Source organism: Sceloporus occidentalis, unplaced genomic scaffold (genome assembly GCF_023333645.1).
Source record: "Sceloporus occidentalis isolate IW3139 unplaced genomic scaffold, rSceOcc1.0.p SCAF_201, whole genome shotgun sequence".
Taxonomy (NCBI): Eukaryota; Metazoa; Chordata; class Lepidosauria; order Squamata; family Phrynosomatidae; genus Sceloporus; species Sceloporus occidentalis.
Genome location: NW_028317181.1, coordinates 1,307,036 through 1,322,558, shown reverse-complemented (window position 1 = coordinate 1,322,558; position 15,523 = coordinate 1,307,036).

Here is a 15,523-nt window from a genome sequence, read left to right as displayed (position 1 = left end):
AATCACTGTCTTGGGAAAATCAACTGAAGCTAAATCTAAATCAACAAGATAATTATAAAGGGGGAAATAATTGGCTTTGCCATGTCCAGGTATCTCCAAACGCAAGTGTACAGCTGGAGGGGAAAAACATGTTTGTCAGGTCCAAAGAAGTTTCAGATGCTGAAAGTGGTGCTCATTTCCATAGATTATATTGAACAGGGGAACTGAACTTTTTGTTCCACTCAACTCTAACTTCCTTAACATCAAAGGCAGAGCTTTCCAAAAAGTATTGGTAAACTAGACTTATTGTTTTGCCTTAGAATCATAGAATCATAGAATAAAAGAGTTGGAAGAGACCGCAAGGGCTATCTAGTCCAACCCCCTGCCATGCAGGAAATCCAAATCAAATCATCCCCAACAGATGGCCATCCAGCCTCTGCTTGAAGACCTCCAAGGAAGGAGACTCCACTACACTCCATTGAGGGAGTGTGTTCCACTGTCGGACATGTCAGGGATTTGAAGGGTTAAAACACAGCACACAGGGAAATGCTTGTGTGTTTGGCCATGAGCATTCAGCAGAGCGGCTAGGTTGATCAGCACAGCTGAAGCTCATTGGCTCAAGGACACTTCAATGCCCAAGAGCACGTAGCCATGGATGATGAAACCATGTGTCTAAATTGCACAGGAGACACATGACATGGTTACACACCTGAACTCACTGGGTTTGAGAGACCACATGGTCTGGAGACTATATAAGTGCAGGGGTTGCAAGGGTGTGGTGTGGGTTTGTAGAAGGAGTTGGATTGGTGTGGTTTGGAGTTTTAGAGATCTGGTTTTGTATAATAGCACTGTGAATAAAGAGCACTTTGGGAGACTTAGTTTCTCTGGTGGTTTATCAGAAGAAGATATATCATCGGTTTGCTGTGTGTCCCCGGAGGTTCCTGCATTGCTGCAGTTCCTGGAAGACATCCAGTTGCTGTCATCCCAACTGGACTTTGGAGCCACGCTTCTCCTTCTGGAAATTTGCCAGCTCTGCTCCAAGAGTCTGATTTAACTCCAGGACTCCTGTGAGTTGCTGACAGTGGTTGTTGGACCTGACAGGACAGCCCTTACTGTCAGGAAGTTCCACCTAATGTTGAGGTGGAATCTCTTTTCCTGAAGCTTGCATCCATTGTTCCGGGTCCTAGTCTCTGGGCCAAGTGAAAACAAATCAGCTCCCTCCTCAGTATGGCACCCCTTCAAGTATTTAAACAGGGCTGTCATATCACCTCTTAACCTTCTTTTCTCCAGGCTAAACAAGCATGGTTTCCAGACCCTTCACCATTTTAGTTGCCCTCCTTTGGACACTCTCCAGTTTCTCAATGTCCTTTTTGAATTCTAATTGAACTGGATTGAATTGAATTCAGCACTGGACACAATATTCCAGGTGGGGACCAGAGCAGAATACAGTGGCACTCTCACTTCTCTTGATCTAGACACTATACTTTTATTGATGCAGCCTAAAATTGCATTGGCCTTTTTTAGCTGCCGCATCGCACTGTTGACTCATGTTCAACTTGTGGTCTACTTGGACTCCTAGATCCCTTTCACACAGACCAGCAACATCTTGGACTGCCTGAAGGACGAGTCTTCTCCCTCCTTTAACTGTATTTTGCATTGTATTACGATTTTACTGTACACCGCTATGATCATCGCGGAATAGCGGTCTATAAATAAAACATATTATTATTATTATTATTATTATTATTATTATTATTATTAAGTGATAGGATCATTAGGTGGAAGTGACCATGTTCTCCTCGAGTTTGTTATACAATGGAAAGGAGAAGCCAGGCATAGGAGAGCGGATTTCAGTAAAGTTAGAGAAGTATTGAGGGTGATCCCGTGGTCAGAAATACTAAAAGATAAGGGGTTCAAGATGGATGGGAGTTTCTCAAAAGGGAGATTCTGAAGGCACAATTTCAAACAGTTCCAGTGAGGAAGAAACATGGGAGATGTCTCAGGAAACCAGGATGGATGACTAAGGAACTTTCAGCTGAGCTAAGATTAAAAAGGGACATGTATAAGAAATGGAAAAAGGGGAAATCGCAAAAAAGGAATTCAAAGAAATAGCAGGCATTTGTAGGGGTAAAGTCAGAAAAGCTAAAGCACAGCCAAGGAGAAGCCAGGCATAGTCAGACAAGCATTCAAAATTTTAGGAAATCTGATTTTAGTAAACTTAGAGAAATACTGGGAGTGATCCCATGGTCAGGAATACTAAGAGAGAAGGGAGTTCAAAACTGTCCCCTCCTCTTGGTTGAAGCATTGGTCTACAGCCCTGGAGACCAGGGTTCGAATCCCTGCTTGCCCTTGAAACCCCCCCTAGATGACCTTGGGCAAGCCACACTTTCTCAGCCTCAAGGGGAAGGAAATGTCAAACCACCTCTGAACAAACCTTTCCAAGAAAACCCTGGGATTGGTTCACTTCAGGGTCACCATAAGTTGGAAACAACGTGAAAGCACACAACAACAACATGCCACCAGGGAGGCTTTTATAGGGTGTGTATGTTCTGTTCACGTTTCTTTAACCTTTGCATTTTTAATACAATTTTATACTCTTTTAACGTGATCTTTTAATTGTTTTTTAATTTGTATTGCTATTTTTTTAAAATCATTTTTTTCTGTGAGCCGCCTTGGGTGCCTTTCTGGGAGATACATTGCCTATAAATAAAATGAAAATATTAAAAATATTAATTAATTGAGGTGTGTCTGTATATCTGTATGATGCACACACAAGCCAATATTTTTGCAAAGTCAAACTGATTTTGCACAGTTTTGCTTTTCACAAATAAAGAACGTGCAAAATAACACTTTTACTTTGTAAAAATATTGGATTGTGTCTGCATTCCACAGACATAGTTGTTGTTATTGTATTTATTTATATCCTGCCCTTTCCTTAAAGCTGGGACTCAGGGCAACTTGCAATACTAAAACCAGTATAATTAAAATCATACAAAAATGAAATATTAAAATAGAATTACAGTCGTCCCTCCAACTGCCATTCGCGGTTTCGATTATTTGCGAATGGCAAGCCTGCAGGACAACTCCTCCCTCCTCCCTTATCTTACTGAGGCAAGGCCTCAGATGGCACGGCCTTCTTTGTTCCGGCGCAGCCTTGCCTTGGTTGAGGCAAGGCCTTCCTTAGGCCAGAGCGGCCTTCTTCTGGCTGGAGTGGCTTTTGGCTGTGCCAGCCAGAAGAAGACCGCGCCAACCAAGGCGACCTTCTTCCGGCCAGCACAGCCTATTTCCCAGCCGGCGCAGCCTTTCCTCGTCAGGAGCAAAGTGGCACCAGCTGGCTAAAGGCCTCTTGGTCAGAAGAAGGCCACTCTGACCTAAGGAAGGCCTTGCCTCGGCTGGTGCAGCCATTTTCCCAGCCGGCATGGTCCTGCTCCGGCCAAGGCAAGGCCGCGCCAGCCGGAGGAAGACTGTGCTGGCCGAGGCCTTGCCTCTGTAAGGGAAGGAGTGAGGGAGGACTTGAGACTTCGCAAATACTCAAGTTCCCATTGTCCCCAATGGCGGCACACCATTGGGGACGATGGGCCTTGAACATCCACAACATTTCAAATTCGTTGGGGTCCCTGGAACAGATCCCTCACGAATTCGGAGGGATGACTGTAAATTATTACAATATTAAAACAAATTACATCTTAAAAGAATAAAATACAGTTAAAAAGATTTTTAAAAATGTGGAAAACACTTTAAAGCAGTTAATATACCACAGTTAATATATTTTATTAATAGTATAGTAATAATAAAAGTTTGAGGGGTTTTTTTTGACATTGTTGTGAACTACTCAGTTCTTTCCTACTAACAGAGCAGCACTTTCTGGAGAGAGAATTAATTACTGTTTTGAAAATTAACCTGAGCATTGAGTTTTATAAAGTGGCATAAAAACTGGGTTTATTGTGACGCAGGTGTTTAAGAGAGGAAAAATCCAACTAATGCTCTTTCAAGTAAGAGAAACTCTTCAGGGAAATTGCAAGGTGCCAGAGAGCGCAGGTGTGTGAGAGTCTGCCACCGCGAAAACAACACTTAGGATCTTTAGAGATTTGGCGAATTGAAAGAGATTATCAATGAGATATTTGCAGCAGCTCTGAGCTGATGTGAGGAAAGATTAATCTGCTAAGAGAGAAACAAATAAGACAATATGTTAGAGAGATCTTGCAGCACCTTTGAGACTAACTGAAAGAAAGAAATTGGCAGCATCAGCTTTCGTAGACTTCAGTCAGCTCCCTCCGATGCATTTGGGGGAGTGGAGCCTAATTGCAGGACTAAAGGTCATCCGACACAGGGAGCGTTTCCTGAAACTGGCAGGTGGATTTGCCCCTGGGACGCAGAGGGAAAATGAGGTCATTCGAGAAAGAAACGCAAATGCAAAAATGCCCCGACAAAAGATGTTGAACTGAATGTGTCACTTTTTGCAATCAGTTAATCAATTGGTCATTCAACCTGCTGGGAGAAATCATCCGCAGACATGGAGTAGGGTGTTACCAGTATGCTGATGACACCCAAATATATTTCTCCATGTCTCAGTCATCGGCAACGACAACAGATGGCCTTTCTCCCCTCAGTCAGTATCTTGACGCAGTAATGGACTGGATGAGGGGGGAAAAGCTCAAGTTGAATCCAGACAAAACAAAATAGGGCTCCCTAAACCAGGCATCTGGGTGCAACCTCCAGCCCTAGAGGGGTTCACGCTCACATTCTGGGGGTGCTTCTTGATCCGTCACTTCACATGAGAAATCAGGTGAATGCAGCAATGGTCAAGAGTGTCTGTTATCAGCTTCGGCTGATACACCAGCTGCACCCATTCCTAGAACCGGGTGACCTCAAAACATGCACTGGTAACCTCAAGACTTGACTTTTGCAATGCAGTCTAAATGGGGCTACCCTTGTGCCTAGTCTGGAAACTGCAACTGGTACAGAATATGGCAGCTAGGCTGATTAATGGAACATCTAGGAGCGACCATATTACACCAATATTAAAGTCACTCCACTGGCTGCCTGTTAGTTTTCAGGCACAGTACAAGGTGTTGATAATCACCTTTAAAGCCCTACATGGCTTGGGCCCAACTTGCCTAAGGGATCGCCTGCTTCCATATAATCCGCCCCGTACTCTCAGGTCCTCTGGGAGGAACTTATTGCAGCCTATAAAGACTAGGCTGGCTGCAACCTCCCTGAGGACCTTTTCTGCAACCGCTCCCACTCTATGGAATGGTCTGCTGGATGGGATCCGTCAAATTATAGAATCATAGAATTATAGAATCATAGAGTTGGAAGAGACCCCAAGGGCCATCCAGTCCAACCCCATTCTGCCATGCAGGAACTCTCAGTCAAAGCATCCCTGTGATGTCCTGCCAGGACTGATTGAAACTTTCCCCTGCATTTTCTTTCACATCGGTTCAGGCCATAGTATGTTTAGTGTAGGAAAGTTCATTGTATTAGTTTGTGGGAGGAGCTGTAGGATCCCATGCATTATTTCCAGGTTTGGTTTGCCCTTTCCCAGCATGCTCTGCTGTAGCTGGAAGCCTTTAGTTTGGGAGCAGTCTTTGCTGTGAGCAGGCAGAGAGATGTCTTTTGGTGGCAAACAGGCCCAGACAGCCGGAAAGGGCATTTCTTACACTTTAGCCATTTTAGTTACCAATTTAGCCAAATAAGTTACCAAGGCCTGTTACAGACTGCCAAAATAAAGCTGCTTCGGGTCTCTTTGGAGGTATGCTATTTAAATGATGCATGGGTCCTAAGAGTCCGGAGGTCACGCCAAAGCCATACTCCATTCCTAAGCACCGGAGTGCAGCTTTGGTGCAGCTTCCGGATTCTTAGGATGCATGCATCATTTAAACAGCATACCTCCAAAGAGACCCCAAGCAGCTTTATTTTGGCAGTCTGTAACAGGCCCAAGTTAGCCATTTTAGTTACTATCAGCAAGAAAATAGAGGAATTCAGGAGCTGAAAGACCCTGCACCAGCTCCATTGAGTGAGGAGAGCAAACTAACATCAGACCCAGAAAGATGATATCCGGAAGATTTCTGCAACTGTAAAGTACCTTTTGTTTAGAGCTGGGGAGGAGAAAACTCTTTATTTTGTCCTTTAAATTAAATTCCCCCCCTTTTGAGCTTTACATTCAGCTTCAGAGCCTTTTTTGGGTAAAGAGTTTGATCTCACCAGGGTACCGGCGTTGCACACCCAAACCTGCCACCGCCTTTAGTTGGGTGTGTCTTCACAATCCCCGACAGATGGCCATCTGCTTAAAGACCTCCAAGGAAGGAGACTCCACTGCACTCCGAAGAAGGAGTGTGTTCCACTGTCTAACAGCCCTTACTGTCAGAAAGTTCTTCCCATTTATTATTATTATTATTTATTAACCTTTATTTATAAAGCGCTGTAAATTTACACAGCGCTGTACATACAATCTTTTAGTTAGACGGTTCCCTGCCCTCAGGCTTACAATCTAAAAGACACGAAACAAAAGGAGAAGGGAGTGGTGGTGGGGAATGGGATCAGGTCCAGCAGTTCTTCTCCACCTCCGAGGCCTGGACCAAGGCAGATGGACTGGAGGAAGGGCTTGGCTTCTTAATGGACGCTTAAAAGGAGGCTTCCTGGGTCAGAGAGGGGCTCGCCTCTGGGAACGCTTCTCCAAACAATATAGTCTTTATATTTTTCCTAATGTTGAGCTGGAATTTCTTTTCCTGTAGCTTGCATGTAAAGTAATATTGTGTTGCAATGCATACAATATATTGCATGCAAGGTAATCCTACAGGATTTGCCTTGCATTGATGCGACTTTGCTTAGCATGCAATGCAGTGCAGGATTTGCCTTTGCACGCAATGATATTGCCATGCATGCACTGCAACGCAGGTTTGCCTTGTATGCTGTGTGATATTGCCTTGTGTGCATTGAAATGCAGGATTATTATTATTATTATTATTATTATTATTAATTTTGCATGAACCAATGTTTGCATTTATTTGAACCCTCAGAAAGCAAAGGTGTCACTCTCTCAGCCACCAGTGAAACATACTTTGCTTTTTGGAATATATCCAAAGGGAAATTCAACCTGTATATCTTTACATTTTGTTAGTTTGTGTGGTCTGTGGGGGTATTGTCTTTTATGTTTGCAGACTGGATGTGGTTTTTCTTTTCTTTTATAGAATCATAGAATCATAGAGTTGGAAGAGACAACAACAAGGGCCATCCAGTCCAACCCCCTGCCATGCAGTTGGGAGATATAGTTTCACCCTATATCTTCTTTTACATTATTAAAGTTTATATATTACTTTAAAAGTTATACAGAATATGTGCATATGTTATATATATAATAGATAGATAGATTTGCATTAATTTGTCTTTATCTTTGGCATTGTTTTATCTCTTTACTGCACACTAAATTACATACTGAAATGCAGATACACAACGATTTTGTTATTTATTTATTTGTACCCTGTTTTCCCCCAAACAATTGGGACTCTAAGGGAACCTTATCAAAGGCCTTACTGAAATCAAGATATACTATATCCACAGCATTCCCTTCATCTACCAAGTTCATAATTTTATCAAAGAAAGAGATCAGATTTCTCTGGCATGACTTCTTTCTCTGAAACCCATGTTGACTTTTTGTGATTGTGGCATTGCCTTCTAGATGTTCACAGATTCTCTGTTTAATGATCTGCTCCAGAATCTTTCCTGGTATTGATGTCAGACTAACTGGAGGATAATTGTTGGGATCCTCTTTTTCCCCCTTTTTGAAGATGGGGACAACGTTTGCCCTCCTCCATTCTGCTGGGACTTCTCCTGTTCTCCAAGAGTTCTCAAAGATTATTGCCAATGGCTCCAATATTACATTTGCCAGTTCTTTTAATACCCTTGGATAGAGTTCATCTGGTCCTGGAGCCTTATATTCATTTGGATTAACCAGGTATTCCTGTAAAGTCCGCCCTCCCCATACATGTGGGATCTATTCTGGACCCCATCCCCACATATGGGGAAAAGAGGGTATGCTCAAGTCCCATAGAAAGTAATGGGGCAAATGCTCGCGACGGTGCACAGTGTGCGCGGCATGAGTACGCACCCCATTATTTCTGCCGGGGATTGCCTTCCGCGTAAGCTCAAATCCGCAGAAGGCAAGCCAGCCTATAAGGAGAGCCAACTGTACTATCTATTTACTCTGGGCTGAAATTCCCCTATTCTGTCCTCGGCTCCATTATCCTCAGCTTTTTTGGTAGCTTGCACCCATTATTCCGTGTTGTAGTCTCTGAAGCAGCAGAAAACAAGCTTGCTCCCTCCTCAATGTGACACCCTTTCAAATACTTAAACAGGGCTATCATATCACCTCTTACCCTCCTCAGAACATGGTTGTGTAAAAAACCAATGTTTCTGGTGTATTTGACACCATCTCACCATTTTAGAAGGAAACTCTCCTTCAACTAATACTAATACTAATAATAATAATAATAATAATAATAAATCTTTATTTTTATCCCTCTTTTCTGTGACGAGACAATCAAAGCAGCTCACAACACATTAAAATATCCACATTCTGTGGCCAGACACTTTTATTCAGGAAAGGCCTGCCAGAAGACATCCGTCTTGCCAGCTTTTTAAAAGCTGTCTAAGCTTGCAATTTGACGGATCTCATCAGGCAGGCTGTTCCCTAGTCTGGGAGCCATTGCAGAGAAGGCCCTCTGGGAGATAGCAGTTAGTATGGTTTGATTCCTCCCAGAAGACCTGAGTATGCGGGGTGCATTATATGGGAGTAGGCGATCCCTCAGATAGGTTGGATCCAATCCAGGTAGGGCTTTAAAGGTTATAACCAAGACCTTGTACTGTGCCCGGAAACTAATAGGCAGCCAGTGAAGAGATTTTTGGACAGGTGTTATTCGGTCACTCCTAGTTTTTCCGGAGACCAGCTTGGCTGCCATGTTTTGCACTAGCTGAAGTTTCCAGACTAGGCACAAGGGTAGTCCCATATAGAGCGCATTACAGAAATCGAGTTGTGAAGTTACAGTGCATGTACTACAGTTTCTAGGTCCTTTATTTCCAGGAAAGGGTGCAGCTGGCGTATCAGCCGGAGCTGATAACAGGCGCTCCTGATCATCGCATACACTTGGTTCATCATGTGAAGCAACGGATCTAGGAGTCCCCCCAAACTGTGAACACAGCCCTTTGTGGAGAGCATGACCCCATCTAGGACTGGAGGTTGCAACCCTATACCTGGTTTGGGGAGCCCTACTGTAAGTATCTCCGTTTTGTCTGGATTCAGTTTGAGTTTGTTTTTCCTTATCCAAACCATTACTGCCTCAAGACACTGATTGAGGGGAGAAATGCCATCTGTTGTCATTGCTGCTGACCAGGACATGGAGAAGTATATTTGGATGTCATCAGCATACTGATAACACCGTCATAACATGACCGTGGATGATTTCTCCCAGCAGCTTCATATAAATATTGAATAGCATCAGGGACAGTATGGTGCCTTGAGGGATGCCACATTTGAGCTCCGTTTTCGATGACCGACTGTCCCCGAGCATCACCCTCTGGAATCTACCCAAGAGGAAGGACTGGAACCACTCTCCCAGGCATTCCAAGAGGATGCCATGGTCTATTGTACTGAAGGCCACTGAGAGGCCTAGAAGCACCAACAGGGTCATGCTTCCTCTGTCGATGCCTAGATGAAGTTCGTCAGCCAAAGCAACCATGGCAGTCTCCACCCCACATCCCATCCTGAAGCCGGTTTGAAATGGGTTTAGATAATTGGTTTCATCCAAGATGACTTGGAGTTGAAGGGAGACAGCTCTCTCGATCACATTGCTAAAAAATGGCAGATTCTGCCTATGCAAACATCTCTCTCTTTATTGCTTTTTGCCAATGGCCATTGCAAAAATCAAAGTAATATTACAATATACATAAAATTTCCCTAAAAACAATATACAACAGATTGTACCAAATAGTAAAAGTTTAACATTGACAATTGTGGATAACTTGAATAACATGAATATGTTAAGATTCACAGTTGGGACTCTTTTAGATCAAATTATCTCCATTTCTTCCTAGTATTTTTAGCAGCAAAAGCAAACAATGCTACGCACCAGGTCACATATTTATCTGTGTCCATAAGGAGGTAAAGTACTGTTTCTTGAGAGTTCGAAAAGAAGTTATTATTAATTAAAGGTAAAATGAAACGGTCCCCAGGAGCTTTATAAAAAGGGCAACAGGTTACATAATGTACCAAATCCTCTGAATAGGGGCAGCCAACAATACATCTAAGTTCATTTTTCGGAACTTTTTAAAACCTCCGATCCCTTTCAGCTGAATCAAACATGTTAAGCCTCAGTTCTGTGAAGGCTTGATGCAACTGGGCGAAAGTGAGGTTGTCGAAATAATCGGGATGAATTGTCTGAAGCTATAATATAAATGGGCACATGGGGATTCATGGACAGTATGTAAATCTGCAAGGGTAGTAACTTCTAATATTGTATTATTTATTTTTACCTTCCTTGCAGGATAATCTAACCCTCAAAAATGGCAGATGAGAAAACGGCCTGTAATTCTGTTAAGGAAAAAGCAACATGGGATATACAGTGAAAGAAATAAAACATGTATGTGAGAGTCAGGGTGACTCAGCAGAAGCAATTAGAAGCCACACAGGTGTAAGAGGTAATGTAATTTACAAGTCCTAAATGCCAAGGACAGAAATGCAAAGTGGATAATTGAGAACACCTGAGAATTGTTAAGTGGTCAAGGCTGAGATGATGAAATCTTTAATTGTGGGTAGTAGTTGTGGGTAGTATTGGAGTAGTGTGGAGTTGTGTTGGATAGTTTTGGAGCTGTATATAGTAGAATAAAGTAGATCTTTTATATAAGACTACTGAGTTGTCTGGTGTCTTGAGTCAAGATAGAAGAGCCAGCTGGATCCTGAAGAAGTGGGAAGACTTCTGTGGAAGCAAGAGTGAGAAGGCTTGGAGAGTTTGTCAGGGTCTTCAGCCTATTCTCTGTAACTCTGCTGCTTTAGAGCAAAGCATTAACCACTGGCCAAAACTGGTCAGCGCCGGTGCGTAACAAGGTGGTGAGTTCGAGCCAGAGGTGAAGAGCTACAACTCCCATCATCCCTGACAAGGGTTACGGGCCCAGATACTGCAGCACCCAGCATCCACAGAAGCTGAAAGTTCCAGAGAGTGGAAGACAGATCAGAGCAAGCTGTTTACGCTGCACTGATAAGCTCCGTGAGTACCTCCTCCTGTGTTTTGATTAAGCCCGAAAGGGTCAGCTGTGCATACTCAGAAGGACTGTGTCAATTGAGTCACTGCACAAATTAAGATGGAGATTTTGAAGTTTAGTAAATTGAACAGAAGCAACTACTCCACCTGGAAGATTTATGCCCAGTCTCTACTAGTAAAAGAAAGTTTGTGGGCCACAGTTGAAGCCGGGCTGCCAGCCGCAGCAAATGAAGCCACGAAAGAAAAAGATAACAAAGCCAAAGCTTGTCTTTTTCTAATGCTGGAAGAAGACTTGATTAATGACGTAAGGGATAAACAGACTGCGAAAGATGTGTGGGAAACACTTCAAAGACTACACACTCCTTCAACTGCCTTTGCAAAAATGTTATGGTCTAAGAGAATTTATAGGCAGAAGATGGCAAAAGGGCAGTGTGTGATAGAACATTTGAAAACTATGCAAAACTTGTTTGTGCAGGGTGAGCTAAGAGGAGTAGAAATAAGTAGAGAACAGCAGTGTTATATTTTGATTGAATCACTAGACCCTACTTGGAGCAACATTACCAATGCTTTGCAAAACTTACCGGCAGAAGAACTGACGAGAGACTTAGTTGTGGCCAGGATTCTGGAAGAAAACCAGAGGAGGTTGTCTGAGAGAAATGACGCAGCAACTTCTAAGACTGTGCCAAGTGAACAAGCCAAGCCTGATGTGCGTGGGATGGACCAGGCAACTTCTTCGAGGGAGCAAAGAAAATGTTTCTACTGCAAGAAGATAGGACATCTGCAGAGGCATTGCAAGCACTTGGCTGCTGAGAGAAGCAAGCAAGAGAGCAGATGGCAACCACGGCACGATCAGAGGCAGAAGCAGTCCAAGCCGCCATTTTTGAAGGACAATAGAAATAATAATAAGGTGTTTGCAACCATGATTAAGGAAAAACAAAGTGCAAACTCTAAATGGCTTGTAGATTCAGGAGCCTCGACCTCCATGTGTAATAACATTAATTTGATTAGTGATAAGAAGCCAGCAAATGTAAATGCGGTAGTTTTGGCTGATGGGAATGAGCTTAGTACTGTAAATCAAATGGGGACAGTTTACATTCCAGGGCTAAAAGAAAACTTTAATGATGTTTTGCATGTAAAGGAATTAGAAAACAATTTGTTATCAGGGAGCAGATTAACAGACAGAGACTACATAGTCACATTTGAAAAGAACTTGTGTAAAATAACATTGAATGGGGAACTGCGTGGCATAGGTTTGAAAAAGGATAAGCTTTATTTCTTGGAGAAAAATGTTGATAATTACAAGGTAGAGAATGCTAATACTATTGATAATGTTCCAATGCACAAAGACTGCATACATGAGCTCCATAGAAAATTTGGCCATGCAAGCTTTAAGTGTTTGAAGAGTTTAATAAGCATGTGTCCAGATTTGAAAGTGGCAGAATGTAAAAATCATTTAGACTGTACTGTTTGTAATCAAGTGAAGGTCAGAGCTTTTCCAGTTGCTAAGAAATCCAAGAGAATTGCTCAAAGACCATTTCAATTTGTACATGCTGATGTAGCCCAAGCTAATTGTTTGTCATTAGGAGGAAGCAAATATTTCCTAGTAATTGTGGACAGATTTTCAAGGTATGCTTTTGTAAGAATATTGAAAAATAAGTCTGATGCTGGGCAAAGTTTGAAAGCATGGGTAAGAATGGTAGAAAGACAATTTGATAGCAGAGTTGGGACAATTGTTACAGATAGAGGTGGCGAATTTTTAAACAACCAGCTATATAATTGGTTCCAGAAGGTGGGAATAAGGCATGAAACCACTAACCCTGCTTGTCCTGGTGAGGATGGTTTAGCTGAAAGGAAAATCCAGGACATTAAAAGGATTTCTGCTTGCTTGATGGCAGATGCGGGGGTTGGAGACAGCTTTTGGGGTGAAGCAACTCTGACTGCCATACACATAAGCAACAGGTTGTATCATTCTGAGATTGAAGACATTCCCTACAGGGTTTTGTATGGGAGAGTGCCAAATTTTAAATACTTAAGAGTTTTTGGACAATATGCACATGTATACATACCTGCTTGTTTTAGGAGAAAAGGAGAACCCAAGAGTAAAAGACTTATGTTCCTAGGATACTCAGGGAATAGCTACAAATTTCATTTGGGAGGAAGAGAGGTGCAGTACTCCAGGTCTGCAAATTTTGAAAGACATGCTGGCTGGGACAAGCTGCATGCCAATAAAGAAGTGTTCTTGAGGTTAGGAAGCTCAAGTGAGCAGGAAGCCCAGACTGAACCAACTTCAGGAAACGGAGGGGTTTCAGTCAAGCCAGAAGCCTCTACTAGCAGTAGTGGTAGTACCTCAGATGGGGAGACACAAACAAGACCAATAACCACTAGGATGACAGAGGACAAGAGATTTAGCAAAAAGACAACATCTTCTAGTGCAGACAGTGATGAAGAGAGAGGCAGAACAACAGAATTCATACCCAGGCGAAGTCACAGAGTTAGAAAGTCACCAGATAGGTTTGTTGTGACACAGGCAAGAGCTTGTACAGTAGTAGAAGAGCCTGAGAGTTTTGAAGAGTTAGAAACCTTTTCTAGGGAAGAACAGGAAAGATGGTGTGAAGCAATGGATAGTGAATTTAGTTGCTTGGTGAACAAAAATGTGTTTGAAGTTGTGGATAGATCCAGATATAAGAAAGTGATTGACTGTAAATGGGTGTATAAGAGAAAGGAAATGCCTGATGGAAGTATTAAGTACAAAGCAAGATTGGTAGCTAAGGGTTTTGCACAACAGCAATATGAGAATTTTGACAAGACGTATTCTCCAACAGCAAAGCCAGAAAGTTTGAGAATGGTGTTAGCTGTAGCAGCAAGAAGGAACCTAGTTGTTGAACATTTTGATTTTGAAACAGCTTATTTAAATGCAAATTTGGATGAAGAAATTTTTATGGAACAGCCACAAGGTTTTGAGGAGAATGGAAGTCAGAAAGTTTATAGGTTGAAGAAGGCATTGTATGGTTTAAAACAGAGTGCCAGAGCTTGGAATTTGTGTATTAATGATGAGTTAGTTAAGCTAGGATACAAAAGAAGCGTTGCAGATGCTTGTGTGTATACAAAAGGAGACATAGTGCTAGTGATTTATGTTGATGACTTGTGCGTGGCAGCAAAGTCAAAACAGGAAATAGAAACAGTTAAGAGAGAATTGTCTGAAAAGTTCGTTTTAAAGGACCTAGGTTTGTTGAAGTCTTATTTAGGCATTCATGTTGAATGGACAGAAGAAGGACATTGTTTGTTAAACCAGAGAAAGAAGATAGAAAACTTGATAGAAAAGTGTGGATTACAGAATGCTAAGACAGTTAGAGCTCCAATGACAACTGGTTTCGTTTCTGAACCAACAACAAGAGATTTTGAGGACAAGACATTTTTCAGGAGCATAATAGGATCTCTACAATTCATTTCTTGCCACACTAGACCAGACATTTCGTTTGCTGTTAACGTTTTATCTAGAAGACTTTGTGATCCTAAAGTTGAGGATTGGACAGCTGTAAAACATTTATTAAGATATTTGAAAGGGACTATAGTCAAAAAGTTAATCATCAGAAGCAGTAATGCAGATTTAGATTGCTATGTAGACAGTTCGTTTGCGTCAGAATTAGGAGACAAGAAATCAGTCACAGGAATGATCATCAAGTATAGTGAAAGTCCCATAGTATGGAGAAGCAGAAAACAAACAAACGTAGCATTAAGCACATCTGAAGCAGAATTTGCAGCCTTGAACGAAATTGTGAACGAGGTACAATGGCTTGAACAATTGTTAAATGACTTGAACGAAAATTTCAGAGTACCAGTAGAAATTCAAGAAGACTCACAATCATGCATAGCGATGGCTGAAACAGAAAGTTTAAAGAACAGAACCAAATATGTGGGTGTAAGATACCAAAATGTAAGAGACATGGTTCAAAAAGGAGAAATAGAGTTGAGGTACATAGAAACACAAAATAACATAGCAGATTTGTTTACAAAAGCTTTAACAGTGGAAAAACATGAAAGGTTAACACAAATGGTTGGAATGACATTGTAAGTCACATACAATATTTTATTTCGGAGGGGATTGTTAAGGAAAATGCAACATGGGATATACAGTGACTGAAATAAAACATGTATGTGAGAGTCAGGGTGACTCAGCAGAAGCAATTAGAAGCCACACAGGTGTAAAAGGTAAAGGAATTAACAAGTCCTAAATGCCAAGGACAGAAATGTAAAGTGGATAATTGAACACACCTGAGAATTGTTAAGTGGAC